The sequence below is a fragment of the Callorhinus ursinus genome, unplaced genomic scaffold, assembly GCF_003265705.2.
Source record: "Callorhinus ursinus isolate GAN/ISIS: 27379988/994484 unplaced genomic scaffold, GSC_fseal_2.0 scaffold13, whole genome shotgun sequence".
In the NCBI taxonomy this organism is placed as follows: domain Eukaryota; kingdom Metazoa; phylum Chordata; class Mammalia; order Carnivora; family Otariidae; genus Callorhinus; species Callorhinus ursinus.
Window position 1 is genome coordinate 33,953,379 of NW_027397075.1, and position 23,277 is coordinate 33,976,655.

The 23,277-nt window shown below is 35.4% G+C and overlaps 1 protein-coding gene and 1 non-coding gene across 6 annotated transcripts in view; both read right to left on the reverse strand.

Annotated features, from left to right (window-relative positions):
• The window catches only part of COP1 (COP1 E3 ubiquitin ligase), a 244,434-nt gene that overhangs the window by 20,927 nt on the left and 200,230 nt on the right, over positions 1-23,277 (reverse strand). For 4 of the 5 annotated variants that reach the window (XR_003209552.2, XR_003209550.2, XR_003209551.2 and 1 more), the window contains one exon: positions 6,512-6,719. The exons of the other annotated variant lie outside the window; for it this stretch is intronic. The gene's annotated coding sequence lies outside the window, so the exon portion shown is untranslated. The remainder of the gene's footprint in view (positions 1-6,511; positions 6,720-23,277) is intronic. 5 annotated transcript variants of the gene reach the window in all.
• On the reverse strand, positions 464-604 carry LOC112828941 (small Cajal body-specific RNA 3). The gene has a single exon (XR_003209633.1).

Below are 23,277 nucleotides of genomic sequence, written 5' to 3' on the forward strand. Positions count from 1 at the left end.
TTGATTGAACTCTACTGATAGCCCTGATTAATTAAGCCAATGGCCTCTCAGAAAAACACTATTCCTATATTCAGTCCACTTCCTGGCTGTAGGTTCCTTAATCAAACAAATACCTATTTTTAAAGCCATAAAATATCTATAACCCAATTAAGATGGATGCAGAAGTAACCTCGTTTGTCTATTAGAAATCTAGTACACTGGGGCTCCTGGGGGGTTCAGTCGATTAAGCATCTGCTTTCGGCTCCGGTCATGATCCCAGGGTTCTGGGATCAAGTCCTGCATCGGGCTCCTTGCTCAGCGGGAGCCTGCTTCTCCCTCTCCCTCTGCCTGCCGCTCCCCCTGCTTGTGCTCTCTTTCTCTGTGTCAAATAAATAAAATCTTTAAAAAAAAATGCAGTACACTTACTGGCCAAAATAGTAAACAAAATAGGGCAGAAAGCAGTACTTGGAATGCTGGTTTTAAGGCTGTAAGGAGGGGAACGATCAGACTTAGCCAGCTGTCCTAAGCCAGACAGAGACCTCCATGTTTATGTAGGATCACTGCAATCTGTAGACAAAAGGCATTTTTCCATTTGTCCACATGGTTGGTTCCTGCAGGTTCCATTTCTGGTGTGCTTCATTATTAAGAAGGCTTCAGTTATCCAACTTCCCAACTGCATCAGATGCTCATTTAAATACACTTTACTGTATTCAAATAAACTATAGGAAAAAAACAGGATTCAGACAGATAACAGAAAAAGAACCATTAAAAAAACATGCAGTGGGGCGCCTGGGTGGCTCAGTCGTTAAGCGTCTGCCTTCGGCTCAGGTCATGATCCCAGGGTCCTGGGATCAAGCCCCGCATCGGGCTCCCTGCTCGGCGGGAAGCCTGCTTCTCCCTCTCCTACTCCCCCTGCTTGGGTTCCCTCTCTCACTGTGTCTTTCTCTGTCAAATAAATAAATAAAATCTTAAAATAAATAAATAAAAAAAATAAAAAATAAAAAAAACATGCAGCATATAAAGTCAAAGTGATCTTTACTCTGGGAATTAAGGTCGCCAAGAACAAGTACCAAGGGAAGAAGGACCAAGATACACACACACAAAAAAATCACATAATCCACCTTTCTTTCCTTTCCAATGCTTTCCAAACTCTTCTCCCTTCTCATTACACAGCCCTAATCACGTTAATTTTCCTCACCACACAACTCAATATTATCTCTAGACACCCACAACTTCCCTCACATATCAATACCTCTGGACCCTGAATGCTCTCCTGAATAAAGCTTGAGAACAATGTGCTTGCAATCAGATTATCTGACAGAAAACAATTACTCCATACAGCCAATCAATACTGCGGAGGGTGGAACTGTGCATTTTTAAGGGCGCTATTTGCACATTTCCTCCAGAATACTCTGGCAAAACTGTTTGAAGAGTTCTGTACTACTTTAAGAATATCATGTAATACAGAAGAAATAGCAATAAATTTAAGACATGGGGACCCGTACTGCGTTTTGGTTCTGTTATAGTACTGGCTTCACCTTCTTGGAAACTCAATTTCTTCAACTATAAAGCAGATAATTTTAGGTACTTCACAGAATTTTTATGAAGACTCAAAGAAAACACAGTAAAGTATCTAGCCAAAAAAGGAAATGGCATATTATAGGCACCAAACAAATAAGTGGCAATTATTCTTAACAAAATACTATATCCTACATTTCCTTTTTTTTGGTTTATTTATTTTAGAAAGAGACAGCAGCGAGGAGGGGCAGGGGCAGAGGGAAAGGGAGAAAGAAACATAAACAGACTCCACACTGAGCTTGGAGCCTGATGCCAGGCTCAATCTCATGACCCTGAGATCATGACCTGAGCCAAAACCAAGAATCAGATGCTTAACCTGCTGTACCACCCAGGTGCCCGAACCTAAATTTCTTTACAATTAAAAGGCAGTTCGGGGGCACCTGGGTGGCACAGTTGGTAAGTGTCTGCCTTCAGCTCAGGTCCTGGGGTCGAGTCCCATGTCGGGCTCCTTGCTCAGCAGGGAGAGTCCCGCTTCTCCCTTTCCCTCTGCCCCAACCCCAGCTCGTGCTCTCACTCGCTCTCTCTCTCAAATAAACAAGTAAAATCTTTAAAAAAAAAAAAAAAGGCAGTTGTCTGTATGACTGTCCTAGTATATCACAGTCACCATATTCATGATCTTATAAAATTGATTAAAAACATAAAGTAGGCTCCCTAGGTTAGGTAGATTTAAATTTATTCTTAACTCTGTCCTAGAAAACTAAATAGATTTTATTATGGCAGCTAATGGTGCTGCCATTTTTTGCTCTCAAAGTAGAAGCAAGGAATATAACAGGGGCAACACTAAGTGAAGTACAATTAAAGAAGAATATACTTGAATGGCAGCTGGTAAAATGCATTCTATAGGTGCATCAGTAACTGTTCAAAATCAGAAACCAAGGACAGGGGAACAAAAAAGTAGGGATTGAGCTGGGAAAGGATGAGAGGATTTAAGTAAATGGGAAAGGGAGGAAAGGCAATACAGAAATTTTTAAATTTAATGACTTGTTAGAAGGTACAGCCAAAAGGAAATAAGGATGTTAGTATGTTAAAAGTTGAATAGAAAAATCAAAGGAACAGCATTTCATAATAAATTTCTTTCGGTTGTACAGAATAAATTTCTGAGCTCAATGAATGATTTAAACTGACCTCACAGTAGGGCGTCTGGGTGGCTCAGTGAGTGAAGCTTCAGACTCTTGATTTTGGCTCAGGTCATGATCTCGGGATTGTGAGATTGAGCCCCCTGTAGGGCTCTGCGCTGAGCATGGAGTCTGAGATTCTCTCCTTCTCCCTCCCTGCCCCACCCCCTCACTCACACGCACTCTCTCTCTCTCTCAAATAAATAAATAATAAAATCTTTAAACAGACCTCACTTCTTTTTGTGGCCATTTAGAGTCTTTGAAAATTTAGTTAGATGAAATTTGTTAATTCAGCAAATACTTATAAAGCAAATATAAGAAGGAAAAAAAAGCTCAACAACTGATACTTTATAGTACTTTATTACTTATGAATCCATGAACAGTGTGTTAAAAACGAAGACCCTGGAGCTTCCAGGCTGGTGAAGTCATCCAGGTGATAGGAGGATGGCTTGCCCAGAACAGGCACGAGAGCTCTATGCACTGCTGCTGCCGCCACCACCACCAGCGGCCCCTGTCCCTGTGCATCTTTCTCATCTGGCTTTCCCTGAGTTGTATTCCTTTATAATAAGTTAGTAAAGGTTTCGTCAAATTTGGCTGATTAAACATCAGGACATGCTACCTTCTGGGAGACGGATCTTTGACTCCAGCTTTAAGATCCTGATTTACTACAAACTACAAGCACTACAAGAACGTTCTAGCTTTTATCTGTGCTACTGAGGAGATCAGAAAGAATCACAGCCTATTATCCAATGTTGCCCTTGGAGTTGGTCTTTACAACATATTCCAAAGTGACCAACTTCCACAGGGACTTAGAAAGACTCTTCATGTGGCTCTTGGAAGGGTTTGAGATAATAATACCTAATTACTCCTGTGAAATGAAGAACAGGTCTGTGGTGGCCACTGCTGGAAACACTTGTTTTCCCCCTCCCCCTTCCACACCACGGAGGTTCCTGGGTCTCACCTTCTTTGATACTATAACTTAGTAAGTCTGAGGTTTAGAAACTTGCATTTTTAATACAAATCCCAGGAAATTAATAATTCTAAAGTAGATAATCAGTAAGACCATACATTGAAAAAACACTAGTACAGACACTGGAAACTGTCTACAAATGTTGAATTCAGAGAAAGGAGAAGTCTGCATTTTTCTGCTATTGGGCAAGGGGTTGGTGAGAGGGAAGTGGAAAGATTTACTTATTAATTTAAAAATTACTGAGTGCCTATTTTCCAGATCCCATGCAGGGCCAAGATAAGACCAAGATGAACAGGACAAGAGTTTTTAACCTAATGAGGCTTTTGAGTTCAATGAAAATGATTACATATGTAAAGCTTATTTTAATACTTTTACATAATCTATATGTTTATTTAGTTAAAAATGATATTATATTCAGTAGTGGAATTTGAAATACAGAAGTGGCTCAGAAATTCAGTAGAAAATTTCACCTCTCACAAATGGAAATCTATGAGAATTTAAAATAAATACAATAGGGGTGCCTGGGTGGCTCAGTCGTTAAGCAACTGCCTTCGGCTCAGGTCATGATCCTGGGGTCCTGGGATCGAGCCCCACATCGGGCTCCCTGCTCGGCAGGAAGCCTGCTTCTCCCTCTTCCACTCCCCCTGCTTGGGTTCCCTCTCTCGCTGTGTCTCTCTCTGTCAAGTAAATAAATAAAATCTTAAAAATAAATAAATAAATAAATAAATAAATACAATAAAATGGGAAACTGAGAACTAGGTTGTTACCTATACTAGTGTGGTTTACATGTCCTAGTAAGTAAATGTACTATTCTCTTTTCTTTCATCCTCCCATTTCAGTATTTTAAACTAGTACATAACAAAGGAAAATACACGACATCAGCACAACTTCACAGAATGCAGTTTTGAACTCTTCATTTCTATTTTCAAGTGACATTATATACCTGCAAAGGATTCAAGTAAGACTGAGGTAAAGAGTGAGTTAACACAATGAAAATTCAGATGTTGACTTTTACTGCATATAACAAGGCTTTAACATTACACATTTTTAAATATTTATTGTTTATGAGGTGATGGGAAGAAGTAGGAGCTGTTCTTATGGGACAAGTTTGTAAGACTTGGAGTTACAGAAAAATATAATGGATTTCCTTGTGAAGCAGGAATTCCTGGCCACCAGAAGTATTCAAAATGTTTGAAGGATACCCCATTAGAAATGTGATACAACTCTTTTCTACATTGGGCAAAATGTAAGGAATCTTATGGTGGTCCTCATCTACCCAATGAATACTCCACTACTTCGGTGGCTACAAATCTCAGCACTGTACTTAAAGGACTTCCTGTCTAATGACATTACAATATGTCACACACGGAAGTCCAGAAAAGGGCATCTGGGCATAGTGAGCAGCAAGGTCAAAGGCACAAGTGTAAACAAACAAATAAACTATCACGTGGTATTTGAGGGTCTTCAATCAGTTCAGTGTTGCTGGAGTGTAAAACGTGCCCATGCAAGTGGTAGGTAATCATGCTGAAAAAGTAGGTGTTAGATAGAGGGTGCTAAATGTCACATAAAAAAGCTCAGATTTTATTCTGTAGCCATCAGGACATGACAGAGCATTTTAAACAGCACAGGTAAATTAGCCTGGGACTTCTAGGTGATGGCCAGGGGTGCTGAAGGCCTGAACGAGGAGCGGTAAGTGGCAGAGTAGCAGGGGACAAAACAGAGGATGGATTCAAGATGAAAAGGAATATGAGAACAGATTTCTAAAATTTCTAAGATTCCATTCTTTAATGGTCCAAACTTTGTACTTAAATAGATTTGATTTTAAATTTATAGAATACTCAGGAAGAGGCGCGCCTGGCTGGCTCAGCTGGCTAAGCGCCTGCCTTCTGCTTGGCCATGACCCCAGGGTCCTGGGATGGAGCCCCCCAAGGCTCCCTGCTCGGCGGGGGTCTGCTTCTGCCCTCCCTCTGCCCCTCCCCCCCCCCGGCTTGTGCGCTCTAATAAATAAAATCTTAAAAAAGGAATACCGAAGAATAGGATTGTATTTAATAAAATTTAAAAAAATTAATCCAATATCTTCCACGTTGTAGTAAATCATAGCAATAATCTATATTGTCTGAATGTCTATAGAAATCCCCTTGGTTCATAAGTAGAATACCAAATTGGCATAAATGTGTCTTCAGAACTGTCAGTTACATATAAAGTCTGGCAAACTTTATAGAAAATTTCCTTATTTGAGACTCAATAATTAAAAAACCTAATGGGTTAAGATGTTACATTATAACTTCTAGACACCATAAATAGTCTCCTCACACTTCAAAAATTCTTGTCCCTGGCTAAATAGGTCTTGAGACTTTCATTAGCAAACACATTCAAATAGATGATTTCACTGCTACTACCAATTCAGATACTGAATTATCTTTTGTAATTGAGAGTACTTCTGTCACTAAACTAAATGATTACATGTGGTATGGCAGGGGAGGGGTGGGTTACAGATGAACATATAAACCATATTTTGCAAAAGATAATTATCCCTAAAATGTAGAAAAAAAAAACCTATTACTATTAATAGAGTTCTGAAATATGCTGACAATACACAAATTTAAATAGCAGGAAGTAAGTCTAAGATAATTAAAAATGATTGTTAAAAACCCCTTCTATCTGTAGAAGTAATACAAGTACTGAAAACCATAGTTCAGCTTAGAGATGGAGAAAGCTGGAAAGAGCAATGCCCCTATGATAACAAGAAAAAAAGCTGAACTGCTAATTAATGACATTTCTTGAACCTGCCTGTGTCACAGGCAAAACAATCTAAAAACCAGAAGAAACTGGTACCTGTAGGAGAAAGAACGCCAGAGTATTTGCTTACCTGAAACAGAAATAGGTGGATAAGTCAGTAGGAATTTTAAGTTCACGTTTAACAAAAGGCTATATGGTGGCTAGCATGGAAGTGTGAGGCTCCTGCAAGTATAAACATTGGGGGTGGCAAGGTAGCATGTTCTTCCAAACTTTTCTTGTATGATCCCCACCAGGGAAGAATGGAGAGAATCTTCAGAAAACTTCTCATGTGGTATTGGCTGGAGGAAGAGAACAACCATTTCCTAAAACCATGCAGATGCACACCTACTATGTCCTCTAAAGAACAAAAGGATTAGTCTGTAGAGGAAAGGGCTGGGAGTAAGGGGGTGGAGGGGCTTATAGTCTGAGGGCACTGGTAGAAATTACTGCAGCTGAGGGAGAAGAACAGGAAACAAAATGTTTTACTCTTGGGGGAAGGGCAGGAACATATGCTAGGTCCAGCATTTCATTTAGAAGATGGGAAGAAATGATTGTGAAGTCCACACGCCCAAGACCTAGGTTCACAGGACCAGACTTGGAATGAGGATTAATCAAAACTTCAAAGAACATCCCTCCTCTCATAACCACCCCCACCACATAAACAAGGAATATAGCAAGGATTGCTACAAGAGACAGGTTTGTTCTGGGAAGCAGTGCAAAGGGCAGGCTGAAAACCCAGCAGAGAACACAATGAGAAAAATCCTCTGGCAAAGCAGCCAAGACTCTAAACACAAAGTATTACTAGAATATGGTCCAATGAGGGTAATCATAGCAAGAACAAACTTAAAAAAAAAAAAAAAACAACTAAATCATGACTACATTAACACAATCCCCACAATGAAAGTGTGGCAGAATGAAAAGCATGCTCATACAAGCAAAAAAAATATTTCCTTCAGTCTACTGTCCCATACAGTATGTATGGCTTTTAACCAAAAATTACAAGGCATTCAGGAAAAAACATTCTGATGAGACAATCATTAAACTAGATTCAGGTATGACACAGATGTTGGGACTATCTGTAAATCAAACCAGATCAATACTTACATTAAATAATTTAAACACCCAATCAAAAAGTAGAGATTGTAAGACTGAATAACAAAAGAACATTCAACTATATGCCATCTACACCTTACATTCAGACATAAATAGATTGATATTGAAAGGTATTAAGATGATATACCAAAGAAGCTGTAACCAAAAGAAAGCTAGAGTGGCTATATTAATATCAGACAAAATAGACCTTATGACCCAAAATATGACAACAAAAAGGAAAATTTTATAATGATAAAAGAATCAATACACATCACACGCTATAATAATTATATATGGGACACAACACAAAATTACATAAATCAAAACCTGACAGAATTGAAAAGAGAAATAGAAAACAACAATTTATACCCGGAGATTTCAAAATTCCCACTCTATAACTGACAGAACTAGACAGAAAATTAGCAAGATTATATAAAAATTGCAAAACACTATCAACAAAGTTGACCTAATTAACATTTATAGAACAGTCTACCTAACAAAAGCAGAATTCAGATTCTTGTCAAATGCACATGGAACTACTTGAAACCATGAAACTAATTTTAAACCCCCAAAAGTAGAAGCCATATATTCATTCCTCAGACCACAACAAAATTAAACTAGAAACCAAATTTGGATATTAAACAATACATTCCAAATAACTTAAAGACCAAACAGAAAATATCAAGGGGAATTTTAAAATTTGTGACCTGGATGAAAATTAAAAATTAAAGGAACAGTTTAAGTATTAAGTACATGTTCCTTTTGGATGCACTTTTTCAGAAGTGGTGGAAACAGGTGGTAAATAGGCAGGGGAAGGCATTAAAAAAAAGTTGTTACATATCCTTTGTTCATTAACATTTTATTTCAAATGCTAGGCTAATAACCATTAAAACTTCCTTCTGTACAGATGCTGAAGTTGATTCTTCTGTGGAAGTCACAACAAAGCTAGAGTGAATAGCAATTACCTATTACTCTTTTTACTGACATGCTGATGCTCCAGAATATTTCAAAAACACACTTTCAAAGAGAGAAAGAATTGAAGAGGAAATAAAGTTATGTGGTAAGACATTATATGCTTTGGCAATGGTGAATACTACTCCTTGTAATGAATGGATTTGAACGGTTTTTGAAAAAATTATGAATGTACGTACATGTATATCCATGCACGTTTGGAGAAAAAAAAACAGTTCTACTTGCTAAAAATGTGACTTTAAATTTATACTGGTGAGTCAGTTATTTTACGAAGTGTAATTATTGCTCAAGATAACACTTCAACACAAAATACCATATATATTTTGAACAGTGATAAAGTGGGGAAAAAGAACTAGCAGGTCAAATTAATATAATAACCTCTTACTTCCAGGACCTCAAATTCAAATTGTAATCAATTCACTCACATTTGTCACCCACAATATTTAAAGAGAAAACAAACACAAAACTTTTGCCTAGAATTCCCTGTCAGGTGGAACAATCTATTCAAGACAAATCTTTGATGGGAAAAACCTAGAGGTCTCAAGTCAGAACTGAAATATACTTACACAAATGAGAAAAATTCATCTTATTATTATCTGAGATACTACATTTGAATCACTTTAGAATATATGAGGAAGAAAACAATATTTAAAGAGAAAACAAACACAAAACTTTTGCCTAGAATTCCCTGTCAGGTGGAAAAATCTATTCAAGACAAATCTTTGATGGGAAAAATCTAGAGGTCTCAAGTCAGAACTGAAATATACTTACACAAATGAGAAAAATTCATCTTATTAATATCTGAGATACTACATTTGAATCACTTTAGAATATATGAGGAAGAAAACACTAGATACTAAAAGAATATTATGCTGGTCCTTAACTTATAGTCTACATAATAAACATGTCTTCCAAATTTTAAAAGGGTAAAGATTTAAAAAATTTTTATATATAGCCTTCACTATGAGGTAAAAACACCCAATTAACCAAACAGTAAAATGAAATTATGTTTTCCTATTGTTTTGAGAGGGATGGAAACTGAACCTTGCACACTAAAAAAACAAAAAAAACCTTATTGAAAATTAACATGTATAACTACTCATGTAAAACGTATATGCTATTTTCTTAACAACTGACTCACTAAGTTTCCCAAGTAAGAATCTTCTGTTTTCAAGATTAATACATCAAAACATCCAGGTGATAATGCAGAACAGTTCGTAAGATAATTATTACACTACAATAAATTTTTCATTTATAAAAACAGAAATAGAGAAAATTATAATTTAATTTATAGGAAAATTTATACTTAAATAGTTCAGCATCCTTTTTGTTATTTTTTTACCCAAAGACATGAAAATTTTATTTCACATTCCTTTTTTATATTCCCTATAAACACTTTCAGGACCTACCACCAGGCATACTGATTATCAACAAACTGTGAGAAACTGTGAGAGTAAACACATTATGGATGCAGTCCTTTTATTTCAAATTAGGAATATTTTACTCTAAACAATTCTTCCTATAAAGCTCATGTTAAAAGTAAAACATGAAAAAAAAAGTAAAACATGTTTTATATTTATTCAAAGTTATATTAATAACTCTTGGCATACCCCATAAAATATACCTTTAATAAGCTGGCTGAGATACATAAGCCCAACTGAAACTTCTTTTAATAAACAGATTTAATATTCTTAGATGGGAAAAAGGTGTTTTTATAATCTTACTGACCTGCTCTTCCTCTTTACTTGTGAGATTATGTGCAGATTATTAGCAATTTTTATGGAGTTATTATTTTTTATGTGTATTTTGTTAAAATAGAAAATGAGATTTTTAAATTTTTAAACTAAAGTACAGTTAACATAGTGTTAGTTTCAATTGTATAATATAATGATTCAACAAGTCTATACATTACTTACGATCATCATAACATACATATTCTTAAACCCCTTTATATATTCCACCTATCCCCCTACCCACTTCACCTCTGGCAACTTTCAGTTTGTTCTCTGTATTTAGGAGTCTGTTTTTCTGTTTCTCTTTTGTTCTTTGTTTTGTTTCTTAAATTCTGCAAGTGGAATCATGGTAATTGTCTTTTTGACTTATTCCACTTGGCATTATACCCTCTAGGTCCACCCATGTTGCTGCAAATGCAAGATCTCATTCTTTTTTATGGCTGAGGAATATTTCATCATGTATGTATACTACATCTTCTTTACCCCATCATCTATTGATGGATATTTGAGTTGCTTCCGTATCTTGGCTATTATAAATAATGCCGCAGTAAAAACATAGGAGAGTATGTATCTTTCTGATTTAGTGTTTGTGTTTTCTTTGGGTAATTAGTAGTGGAATTACTGGATCGTACGGTAATTCTATTTTCAATTTTTTGAGAATCCTCCATACTGTTTTCCACAGTGGCTGCACCAATTTATATTTCCACTAACAGTGCACAGAGGTTCCTTTTCCTCCACGAACACTTATTTGTCTTTTTGATTCTAGCCATTTAGACAGGTGAAAAGTGGTATCTCATTGTAGTTCTGATTTGCATTTCCATGATGATGAGTGATATTGAGCATCTCTTCATGTGTCTATTGGCCATCTGTTTGTCTTCTTTGGAAAAATGTCTATTCAGGTCATCTATTTTAAAATCAGACTATTCTGGGGGTGTTGAGCTGTAGAAGTTCTTTATATATATTGGCTTTTTAACCCCTTATCAGATATATCATTTGCAAATACCTTCTCCCATTCAGTAGGGTGCCTTGTCGTTTTGTTGATAGTTTCCTTTGCTGTGCAAAAACTTTTTAGTTTGATGCAGTCCCAATAGTTTATTTTGGCTTTTGTTTCCCTTGCCATAGAAAAATGTTTCTACAGCTGATGTCAAAGAAATTATTCCCTATGTTTTCTTCTAGGAGTTTTATGGTTTCAGGTCTCACATGTAGGTCTTTAATCCATTTCTGAGTTTATTTTTGTGTATGGTATAAGAAAGCGGTCCATTTCATTCTTTTGCACGCAGCTGTCCAGTTTTCCCAATGCCATTTGTTGAAAAGACCACCTTTTTCCAACTGTATATTTTTGCCTCGTTTGTCATGGATTAACTGGCCATATAATCGTGGGTTTATTTCCTGGCCCTCTATTCTGTTTCATTGATCTATGTGTCTATTTTTGTGCCAGTACCACATTGTTTTGATTAATACATTTTTATATTTTATCTTGAAATCTGGGATTGTGGTCCTATAGCTTTGTTCTTCCTTCTCAAGACTGCTTTGGCTAATAAGGGTCTTTTGTGGTTCCATACAAATTTTAGCATTATTTGTTCTAGTTCTTAACTAGTTTCTTAACTATGTATTAACAAATTAATGCAGAACTCTTCACATAATTGGTCTGTTCTTTATATGACAGATGTACTTTGTGTGAATGTCACAGGATGTTGGTTAAAATGCTATTCACAGCCAAAAATCTTGTTTGAGTTTTACGACAGCACTGTGAGGTAGTAAATCTGGTGTCGCTTCCTTTCTTAAAAGATAAGAAAGCAAAGAGAAGCAAAGTGATTTGGTTAAGGTTTCTCACTCTCTTAAAATAATAGATAACATGACTCTAGACTGGAAGAAGTAGAGGAGAAAATGAAGGGATTAAAATAAAGAGCTTCTGTACACTTATTCTGTGATTTTTTTTCTTTTAAATCTGCCAAGCTAGGGTACCTGGGTGGCTCAGTAGGTTAAGTGTCTGCCTTTGGTTCAAGTCATGATCCCAGGGTCCTGGGATTAAGTCCCGCATCGGGCTCCCTGCTCAGCTGGGAGTATGCTTCTCCCTCTACTGCTCCCTCCCACTTGTGCTCCCTCTCTCTCTCTCCCCTTCCCTCTTGCAAAAATAAATAAATAAAAAATCTTTAAATCGGCCAAGCTATGTAAGAATTAATGTAAAATTCAAAGTGAGAGCAGAAAATTAACATTTATAATTTTTAGTAATTTGTATTGCTAGTACAATTTACTTCATAGTCCTATCAAGTCAACTTGCCAGACTACATTGTGTAGCACTAATTTTTTTAAATTTTTTATTGTTATGTTAATCACCATACATCATTAGTTTTTTATGTAGTGTTCCATGATTCATTGTTTGTTGTAGCACTAATTTTTAATCATTAATATTTGATCCCCTTTAGAAATCTAATAAAAGCAATAAACTCTCTAGTAAAATAATCACATGGACATGACAATCTTTTTCATGTTTTTAGTGGGTCAAAGAACATCCTAAAAAACCTTGTGGGGTAGGTTCCATGAATTCCAAGAACTTTGTAGTAGACAAATCAAAGAGCCCCAAAGGACCATTAAGAGTAAACAACTATGGTAATTGCTACTCTAACTAAGACACATATTTGATTTAACAAGGAGCTTTAGAAAAAGGATTCAGTTCTGGAAAACTAGTTAATCACATCAACTAAGTACTAGTCTGAAGTGTTAGAATTAACAAACCAAAGAAATACCATTTCTGTTAGTATTTCAGTGTTAACAGAGCTAACTAAAGCAAATATGCAAGACTACAGTTATACAGTTAGAAAAAGGAGAATGCTACTGCACCGATGCTTTCATTTTAAAACATAGGTTAAGTTGCACAATCAAAACTTCATAGCAATATCAGAAAGGGAAAAAAGCACTGGTCTCTTATTTTTCCCATCACATAATAATCCCTTAAAATATTAAGTAATTAGAAGCTTTTCATTAGAGGACCATGAGAGCAGATGTTATTAAAATGCAATATAAATTTAAATACAATAACTTTCTCTTAACCTGTGACAATAAGAGTCTACCTGAACACTTACTGACAATGTGAAGTTGCCAAAATTAATGCAAAACATAATGTACTAATTACAGTATCAGAAACATTACATTAAGAGTGAATTAGTAAAGAATATGGGGACAAAGTGGCCCCTGGGTGGCTCAGTCGGTTGGGTGTCCAACTCTTGGTTTCAGCTTGGGTCGTGATCTCATGGGATCGAGCCCTGGGTGGGGCTCTGCACTCAGTGGAGAGTCTGCTTGGGATTCTCTCCCTCTGCCCCTCCCCATGCTTGTGTGCATGCTCTCTCTGTCTCTCTAAAATGAATAAATGAATCTTTTTTTAAAAAAGAAGAGGGGAACAAAAAAGTTCAAATTTTAGGGAGCTTTTAAAAAATGGATTATTTCTTTTCTTGCTACTGTTATATGTAAAACATTCATATTTTAGAAGTACAGTCCTTGAGGGGCACCTGGGTGGCTCAGCAGGTTAAGCATCTGACTCTTGGTTTCAGCTCAGGTCATGATCTCAGGTTTGTGAGACTGAGCCCCATGTAGGGCTCCACGCTGGGTGTGGAGTCCGCTCAGAGATCTCTCTCTCCTCTCCCTCCCCCCACTATCTCTCGCTTTCTCTCAATCTTTCAAATAAATAAATAAAATCTTAAAAAAAAAGTGTAGTCCTTGAGAGGTGTTACAATTTGCTCAATAAGGATTTCTAGCTTAAGAAAATTCCATTTTTCTTAGAAAATTGCCTTTACAAAACTTGTTTCCCCATGTTTTCAACATCAAGAAAGTTTCTTGTCTGAGATAAGTTATGTCGAACTGGCAAAAGGGTTCTTCCTTTATAGCTAATGCACATCCTAGAATTGGAAGCAGTTATTCCATTTGTAAGTGAGTTCAGAAGTTGAATTAAGAGAGAAATAATGCAAGCCAGGGAGTTTCTCACACAATGTTTTCATGAGTTTGTATATATGGGATAAAACAAGATTCAGTTTATTAGTGGACCTACATGTAAACAATATGGTCTTACTATAAGCATGTAAGTTGGTTTTACATATGGCCACTAGGCAATAGAAGTCTGATATACAACCCCTTCAAACTAAAGAGGGAAATGAAACTCAGATATTAGGTGACTTACCCAAATAAAAAAAGCTAATTAACTGCTATAAGCCTAGAGTGTTCATCCCTCTAACAAAACAGTGGACACTGCAAATTTAAATTCAAATATATTTCCCAAATTCTTGGACCAAAGTAAAACCCTATCCCCAGTGCCTTTGTAGTCTTGCCTACCACATCTTTTTGGTTGTTGTTGTTAATTAAACTAAAACCACAAATCAAAAGTTGAAGTCAATCACTTTTCTTAACTTTATATAGTTGCACAGATAAAGGTTCAAGGTTTTTAACACAGTCCAGAATGACCCTTAAAAAAAAAAAAATCACTCTTCTTAATCTACCATCTCCCATTTCATCTCCCACAAGTCCTGTTATATCCCAGCAGGCTCCAAACATACAGGGCTCTTTCATATTCTTAAGCTTTTGCACATGCTGTACCTTCTACCTAGAAATATATCTGGAAGAGATTTGCAGAACTTACACAAAATACTGAGCAAGACAGGAGGACAGGATAGATGCTCAAAATGTTAATTTTCTAACTTTCACACATTAATTTGTTACTAGTAGTAGCTACCATTTACTGAAAACTTACCATGCATAAGTGTTTCATATGCATAATGTCATTTGTTTCCTAACAACACTTTGAGGTATTAAATATTTGTATTAACCCACTTCAAAAATGAGGAAGTAGACTCAGAAAGGATAAGGACTTTTCCAAAGGTGTCATAGCTAGCAACAAAACCAACGCTTATACCTAGCAATCAGATTTCAAAGAGTGTGCTACATGAAAATACACACTAGCTCATACCTCATCTCCCTCTTCTCACCTCACTGCCTTGTCCCTTCACCTCCCACCCCTGATAATCACTGCTGGCATGCTAAGGAGAAACTATAGTGTAAAAACTGGGCTGTTTTTGGAAATCAAGATAATAGTAGATATCAAAAGCTAAAAAATAATCTGAACCCTTTGATCCAGTTTTTCCCCCACTTACAGGATTTTGTATTATAAATATAATATTACAAGACAAAAGGGGAAAAACAATAGGTCCCAAAACATTGTTAACTTAGAACTATGAAAAACTTAGAGGCAGTCTAAATGTTTAATAATAACAAACTAATTCATAATAAATATAAATGCCTTCCACTAACATTATGATGTAAGGAGAAGAAATGCTTAGCTGTAGTTAGTGTAAAAAATGAAATACAAAATACACCGATAACATAAAACTATTTAAGAAATGCAGGCTGAAGACTGGAAGGACAGACATCAGAACATTAACTGCGGTTTTGTTTAGGTGTTACTACTACAGGGCAAATTTTCCCTATTCTCTGTTTTCTAAAAGTTCTTTATTAGTGGAGAAAAATAGAACATTCTAAAGCAGAGATGATGAAGGGATTAAAAAAAAAAAATGTCATTGGTCTCCTGAATAAGATATAACTGGATTTAGAGGGTCCAAATGCTGAAGGTAAGTTTCTGCTTGGTTAGGCATTACTTTATATATTACAGCCTGAGAAGGAAGCTTGTAGCTATTTTGACTTGTTTTGAGTCTTTTGATATATAACTTGTATACTTTAGCAAGCATAAGAGAAAATTACATAATTCAAATGCAAATGTTCATGCAAAGAACCAAAACCTCATGCTTATTTTAAAAAGTAATTGTGGGGGCGCCTGGGTGGCTCAGTCATTAAGCATCTGCCTTCAGCTCAGGTCACGATCCCCGTGTCAGGCTCCCTGCTCCACGGGAAGCCTGCTTGTCCCTCTCCCACTCCCCCTGCTTGTGTTCCCTCTCTCTGTCAAATAAATAAATAAAATCTTAAAAAAAAAAAGTAATTGCCACTTATCTATCACAAAGTAAGAAACAGGGCACCTAAACTAGGTGAGAGAATCTCTTCCTAAGGGTTGATTCACATCTATTCAGAGCCAAGAGTTTCACTCTTTAATAACTCAGGTTGATGCAAATCCTTACACCTAAAAAGACACAAGATATACACAAGCTTAAAATGTAACTTATGTTTTTGATAAATCTCAGTCAACAGCAAAAATATACCTTCAAACAATTTATTAATATTACCAAAAAACAAAACCCTTTCACTCCATTGGTTGTATCAAACGGAGGAGTTTAAAGTTAATATGAGATTTAAACAAAACTAACAAAAAAAAAACCAAAAGCCAAAAACCAACCAACCAACCAACAAACAAGTTATTACCCTTGATAAGTTATTTTTTTCTCCATATCCCTAAAATGATGGCTTGGAAAGCAGAGAATAAAAAGGAAAAGGAAAAATAAGTAAAAGCAATGCCTCTAACATACAATCTCAGCTCTGGTCAAAATTAAGTGGTTTTCTTCATTCTACTTCTTCATTATAGAAAGACTGAAACATATTTTTAAACATGGTGAGGACTTGGATGGAGAATGTAAAATCTACAGGGTAACCAGGCTTTCCCTTACCCGTAAAGACCGGCAAGATCCCTATAACAGGATCCTAGAATTTGTTTTGCCATCAATAATTCATCCTTTCTATTAGTAAAGAAAAACACAATTGTCAGATCTTAAAAATCAACAGAAATGTAAAAAGCTTAGAATTAAAAAGTCTTAAACAAAAAACAAGACTTTGAGGAAATGAAAGTATTCCTCATAAACACAGACTCCTATTGAATTTTGAAGCGGCAAGGCTAACTTTTTAATTGGGAGAGGCATAAACCCTCCTTTTAAATATAAATACCCACAGTATCTACAACAATTATCCATTCTTCTTAGTTGACATTTGGGACTTACTAGAACCACTATAGTCTACCATTAATACAAACATCAAGGATTATCATGTGAATTACAGATCTGGTTGGTTAGTGAAAAACAGTAAGGGCACATAAGTATGACTTGTGAAACCTAAATTATTCTTGGCTGCTAAAAATAAGAATTATACATATTGAGCCACATATTTCAAAAGTATTTAGATAGTCTGGCATGAAATAAAATATTTCACTTCTTATCTATCAGGTGATAACACTACATGAGGAACCATAAGAGATATAATAATTCTTAGCAATTTTTTAAAAATAAAAAGATAAACTCTTGGGTCTCCTAAAATAAACTTATATTTGGGATGTTGTGCGAAATAAATAAAAAAAAACAAACAAAATAACCCACTAAAAGCAAAGGCAATTTCTACTTTTGCTCTCTCAAGCTCTGAGAAGCAACTCAAAAAGATATACTTGGTGTGTCACAAAGCCACAGCTCTGGATACTTAGGATTTAAAACAGTAAATTAACAAAAAGGAACTGAATCTTGAAGTCAGATTTACTTTCTGTATAATCTATCCCTAAACTTCCAACTTCCATCAAAGTCAAAGACCTTGAAGACAAACATAAGCAATATCAACCATCTATTTAATTCTCAAAATGTGTAAACACTTTGATCATTTAAACCAAATGATTTGGATTTATTTTCTGCCTTTATCTTTACCTTTCGGTTGGTTAGCCCAGTTCAAATAAAGAATCTATATTTTCATCCAAATTAATCTTCTTATCTAGAGTTAAAAAAGGCCCCAAAGGGCACCTGGGTGGCTCAGTTGTTAAGCGTCTGCCTTCAGCTCAGGTCATGATCCCAGGTCCTGGGATCCAGCCCCGCATCAGGCTCCCTGCTCTGCGGGAAGCCTGCTTCTCCCTCTCCCACTCCCCCTGCTTGTGTTCCCTCTCTCGCTGTGTCAGTCTCTGTCAAATAAATAAATAAAATCTTAAATTAAAAGAAAAAAAAAAACCAGGCCCCAAATTAAATAGCTTCTTTACAGCAATTATAATAGATTGACTTTTCTTTAATCTACATAATCAAATTATTTCTATGTTCAGTAGTAATAACTTTTCTACCATCCTAGAAATATCAATGCCAATTTTTGTAGCTTTATTTGAAAAAATGCTGCATAAAATGGGATTTAAGAAATGATACAGTAAGAGATCTGAAAGGCTGTAAGGATCACATCAATAGAGAGACTTCGTGAGAACAACTGGGATTAACGTGAGACTAGTGAAGTAAAATATAAACATATATTTCTTTTCCCCAGATAGGATGCAAGCTTGAATTAGCAGGAAATACTTTTCTCTTAACAGTTGCTGTCCTTGGTTAATTCTGATTTAAGTAATTGCTAACCATGTTTTTAGTTAATTGGAAAATAATAATCATAATTTTTCATACATATACTCAGCATACAAAACCAACTCAAGTAGTATTCATTAAAAACTTTTAAGTCAAGGAAATGATATTCAATATTCACTCTCTGGCCTTCTACTACTTCTAATAGAAATTTGGTAGGAACTATCAAAAGATAAACATTTAGAAAACAAAGTTAAATCCCTTCCCATCTCAAAATATTTTGGACAATTTTAAGTGTGGTGGGGTAATAATGAAAAATTATTTATAGGTTAATGGCATAATTCAGAATGTACTCTCAAATTAATATATTTCTTTTTTCCCTCACACAAGGTAAAATAAAAAATAAAAACAAAAACCAAGTAGCTTAAAGATTTCTGTCAATATTGTGCTTCAAAACTGGCATACTGCAGAAGAACAAACACTATTTCAAAAAAAATATTTAACGAGAAAAATTATGAGAACCATTCTAATGTAGGTCAAATTCCATTACAGTACATATAAAAATGACAATAATGATATATTTAAAATGTTGAGTGGCAGATCCTCTAAATGTTATTTTGTTGATTTCATTACAATATTCACCATAAAATATCTAAAGCAACAAATGTTTTCACAGAGGTTGTCCCATACAGTAGTGGATATTAAGGTCAAGGAATATTTACACTTAATGTAATTAACTTAGAGAAGAAATAAATTGCAGCTTTGCTTCAGTTTTCCACCACCTTCTTGTCTCCTCTCTTTTCTACTTCCCCACCCCACTCTAGTCTGGACGCTAAGGGGAGAGTGGGGCACTTAGGAGATGGGAGCCACAGTCTTCCTGGAAGTCAGGGTCCATGCTCAGAATCTTCTTTCCTTCCACGCCCAAGACAAGAGTTCATTCAGATTGGCCCTCTTCCAGTCAGGAAAATTTTCTAAAGTGTTATAAACCATCCAGCTAGAGGAAAGAAGAAAGGAAAGGAAAGATAAAAGGAAAAAGAGAAACAGAAATGAAGAAAGGAGAGAAGAAAGAAAAAGAAGCTCCTATGTTGTCTTCTCAGTGTTCACTGAAGAATTCAGGATCAGAAACAGCTTAGAAGTGTGGGAAGTTAATATAAATTAAAGGTCTTTTTTTTTTAATTAAAGAAAAGGAAAAAGACCACATCTTATTATTTTTATTTGTATCTCTTCCCAAGGGGGTAAGGGAATAGCAAAATCTAACAGATATTAGATATTCATAATTACAATCATTACCTCATTAGCAGATGCTGGAGAACCATTTATGCCTCTTGGTTACTATGTCTAATAAATCTCTTTCCAGTGGTAACATAATTTTCCAAGGAGCCCTAGAGGACTTTTTAATACAAGTCTCCACCTACCATCCTTCCTCCCCTTAAATAGGGCTTCATGGATCTAACAATAGATGTTTTGTTATATATATATATATATTTTTTTGAAAGATCCCAAGATGATTCTGATAATCACTGGTATAAACAAATTTTACTATAGAAGCATTCTGCACTTTAATGAAAGCAGACTGGCTTTTTACAGTGCTTTAGCTTCCCTAGTTGCATGCAATCTGCCACTTTATACACAGTGTTTATTAAGTCAGAGAGGAATGCCTATCTCTTAGATAAAAACAAATAAATGGAAAAATAGGTATGTTAAGTCTTTTTGAGAGAAGACTAAATTGTAAAATAAAAGCAATGTTGAAAGGAAAGGAAGAACAGGCCATAAATCTAACAAAACTATTAAGCTAATAATAAATACCAACTTCCCTATAGCTGCATGCACTTTAAAATTTTCATTGCTTTTGAAAATAAACAAAAGCCTGGAGGTTATCCCAAGGGGCAAACTGGTAATTATAAAATAATTATATAGGTACCCATGAATGTTGATGTCAGAAAAACTAGTTTTCTTAAATTGATGTAATCTTGATATTACCACTGGGTTTCAAGTGAGTCTATTAGATGTTAGAAGTATCTCCCACCTCTACTCCAGCATTTCTTTAGTTTCAAAATTAGTATTTAATTAATTATGGAACAAACAAGATAAAGGACAAGCCTAAAAGACTTGAAAAGACTGTAACATTCATTACAAAAATTATATACTAATTACACATTAGGTGCAAACCATTTGCTTTGTGCTAAGGATAATTTAAAAATTAATGACCCTAATTGCAAACATTTATATAGCTCTTACTATATGCCAAAATATTCTAAACTCTTTATGTACCGTAACTTATTTTAACTTTATAATAACCCTAAGAGGTAAATTACTATTGTCATCAGCATTTTATAGATGAGGAAGGAGCATCTGGCTGGCTCAGTTAGTAGAGCAAGCAACTCTTCATCTCAGAGTTGTAAATTCAAGCCCCATGCTGAGTGTGGAGCCTACTTAATAAAAAAAAATTTTTTTAAATATCGATGAGGAAACTGATCCACAGTACAGTTGAGGAACTTGTACAAGGTCACAGAGCTACTATGTGGAAAATCTGACTGAACCTAAGTGACCTGGTTCCATAGTCTGTGCTCTTAAGGAGTCTGCAGGTTAGCAGGGGATAAGAGACATGAACACAAATAACAGTATAAGGCAGTACACTAATTCATTCAGCAAATATTTTTAATGGGTAGAAATCATGAGAGATTTAGGTAAAGAAAAGAAGATCTTAAGAATATAAGGTTTTAGGGGCACCTAGGTGGCTCAGTCATTAGGGGTCTGCCTTCGGCTCAGGTCATGGTCCCAGGGTCCTGGGATAGAGCCCCGCATCAGGCTCCCTGCTCAGTGGGGAGTCTGCTTCTCCCTCTCCCACTCCCCTTGCTTGTGTTCCCCCTCTCGCTGTCTTTCAAATAAATAATATCTTAAAAAAAGAATATAAGGTTTTAGTTAGAAACACTTAAAAAAAAGTGTTTCATTGTATAAAGTTAGAAATTTATTAAATTCATTCTTTAGAAATAGGAATATAAAAAATGTGTTTTATTATATGACTGAAAAGGATGCTCTCGCTTAGTATGTTTATAACTTTGTATAGTATGGATGACAATATAGTTGACAGATTCCCAAGCCATTTGCTGGACTTGGTTTCAAGGGAGGGAAATTAGGAAAATCCTTGTCCTGACATCCTTCATTCTAGAATTATAGAAACTTTCAATATGATTCCTGGTGTTTCAAGCCACAAGAGAAAATAACCATCCTTAATAACTAATGCTTTTTCTGAGAATAGAGTATACATTTTTTTTTATCATTTTTGAAGAGCTAAGGAAGTGCTAAGTGTCCTTTATAAGTATTGCCTTTTCCCATCAGATATCCATTTAAAATTGGTGACCCAAGATTAGATTAAGTACGTATGACGTGATTCAGAACTGATAAAACAATGATGGGGGTACCCTACAGTCTCAGAAGATACAATGGACTCAGAATCTGCTTCCAACAAAAATATGGTGTCTCTTTAAATAGATATGATCACTTAAGAACAGAAATAGTTATTTGCATTCTTGAGTCAATTTATGTTTCATTCCATCAGTTTTAAGGGTCATGCCAACAGAAGGATCCACAGATACAAAGCACATATTCTCCTCTACCTGACTCCAGTCTAATAGAAATCAAGACTAACCAATAGTGTCCCAAATTTACCTTAGCTTTATAGCATTACTTTCAAGGAGGATGTAGGGTGTGGGAGACAGTGGAATAGATTTTAATTACAAACACCAAATTGCCAAAAGACTGTGATTATAAAACAATTATCTCAATTGCATGGTATTTCCCTTTCAAGCAAAAATTTCTTTAGAAAAAAAATTTGTAAAAAATCAAAAGCTAATGTTTCAGAAAACTACTTAGGGAAACAATAAAAAATGATTACATATTTACTAACAAAATATTTTCAACTTGGCAGAGGTACTGGCATTATTATATCCTATGTTTGATGCACATGGTGAAACTGAACCCCCTGGACTTTCTTGTTTTTGGTGCAAGAGCAAATGTAAATAAACTTTTCCAGAAGGCAAACTAATTTTAATCACAAGTATTGAAAGTATTCATTTTCTTTAAATGGATAAATCTTTAAGGTTCTCTTCTAAAGAATTAGAAATTTAAAGATTGCAAAAATATTCAAGAAGAAGTATTCAAAGTAGTAAAGTTATATAATAGTAAAAAGTAAACATTAACATCCTCAACAAAACAATGGTATGCCAGTCATGGAATTCTTAGAATAGAATGTTATGCAGGCATAAAATACTCTCTTCAAGAGTTAATGATAGGGGCGACTGGGTGGCTCAGTCGTTAAGCGTCTGCCTTCAGCTCGGGTCATGATCCCAGGGTCCGGGGATCGAGGCCCACATCAGGCTCTCTGCTCAGCAGGAAGCCTGCTTCTCCCTCTCCCACTCCCACTGCTTGTGTTCCCTCTCTCACAGTCTTTCTCTCGGTCAAATAAATAAATAAAATCTTCAAAAAAAGAGAGAGATTATTAAGAGTTAATGAAAAAGGCAAAAGGTAAATACAGGAAAAAAATAAAAATACATGATAATATGCAAAATACATAATTTTATTTAAATAAAAAAACAGTCCCCATGAATGGAAAATAACATTAAGATTAATTACATTAAAATTTTACTATTGGTTATTTCTGGAAAAAGTGATAATAGACTATTTTTTTCTACTTTTCATTTTTATAAATTCTCTAAAATATACATGTATTCATTTCTAATTGTTTCTTTGAGAAATGAACTACAATAACGGTCATTTAGTAAAAAAGCCTAAGAGATAATGTTCCAAGATGATGACATTATACTCCA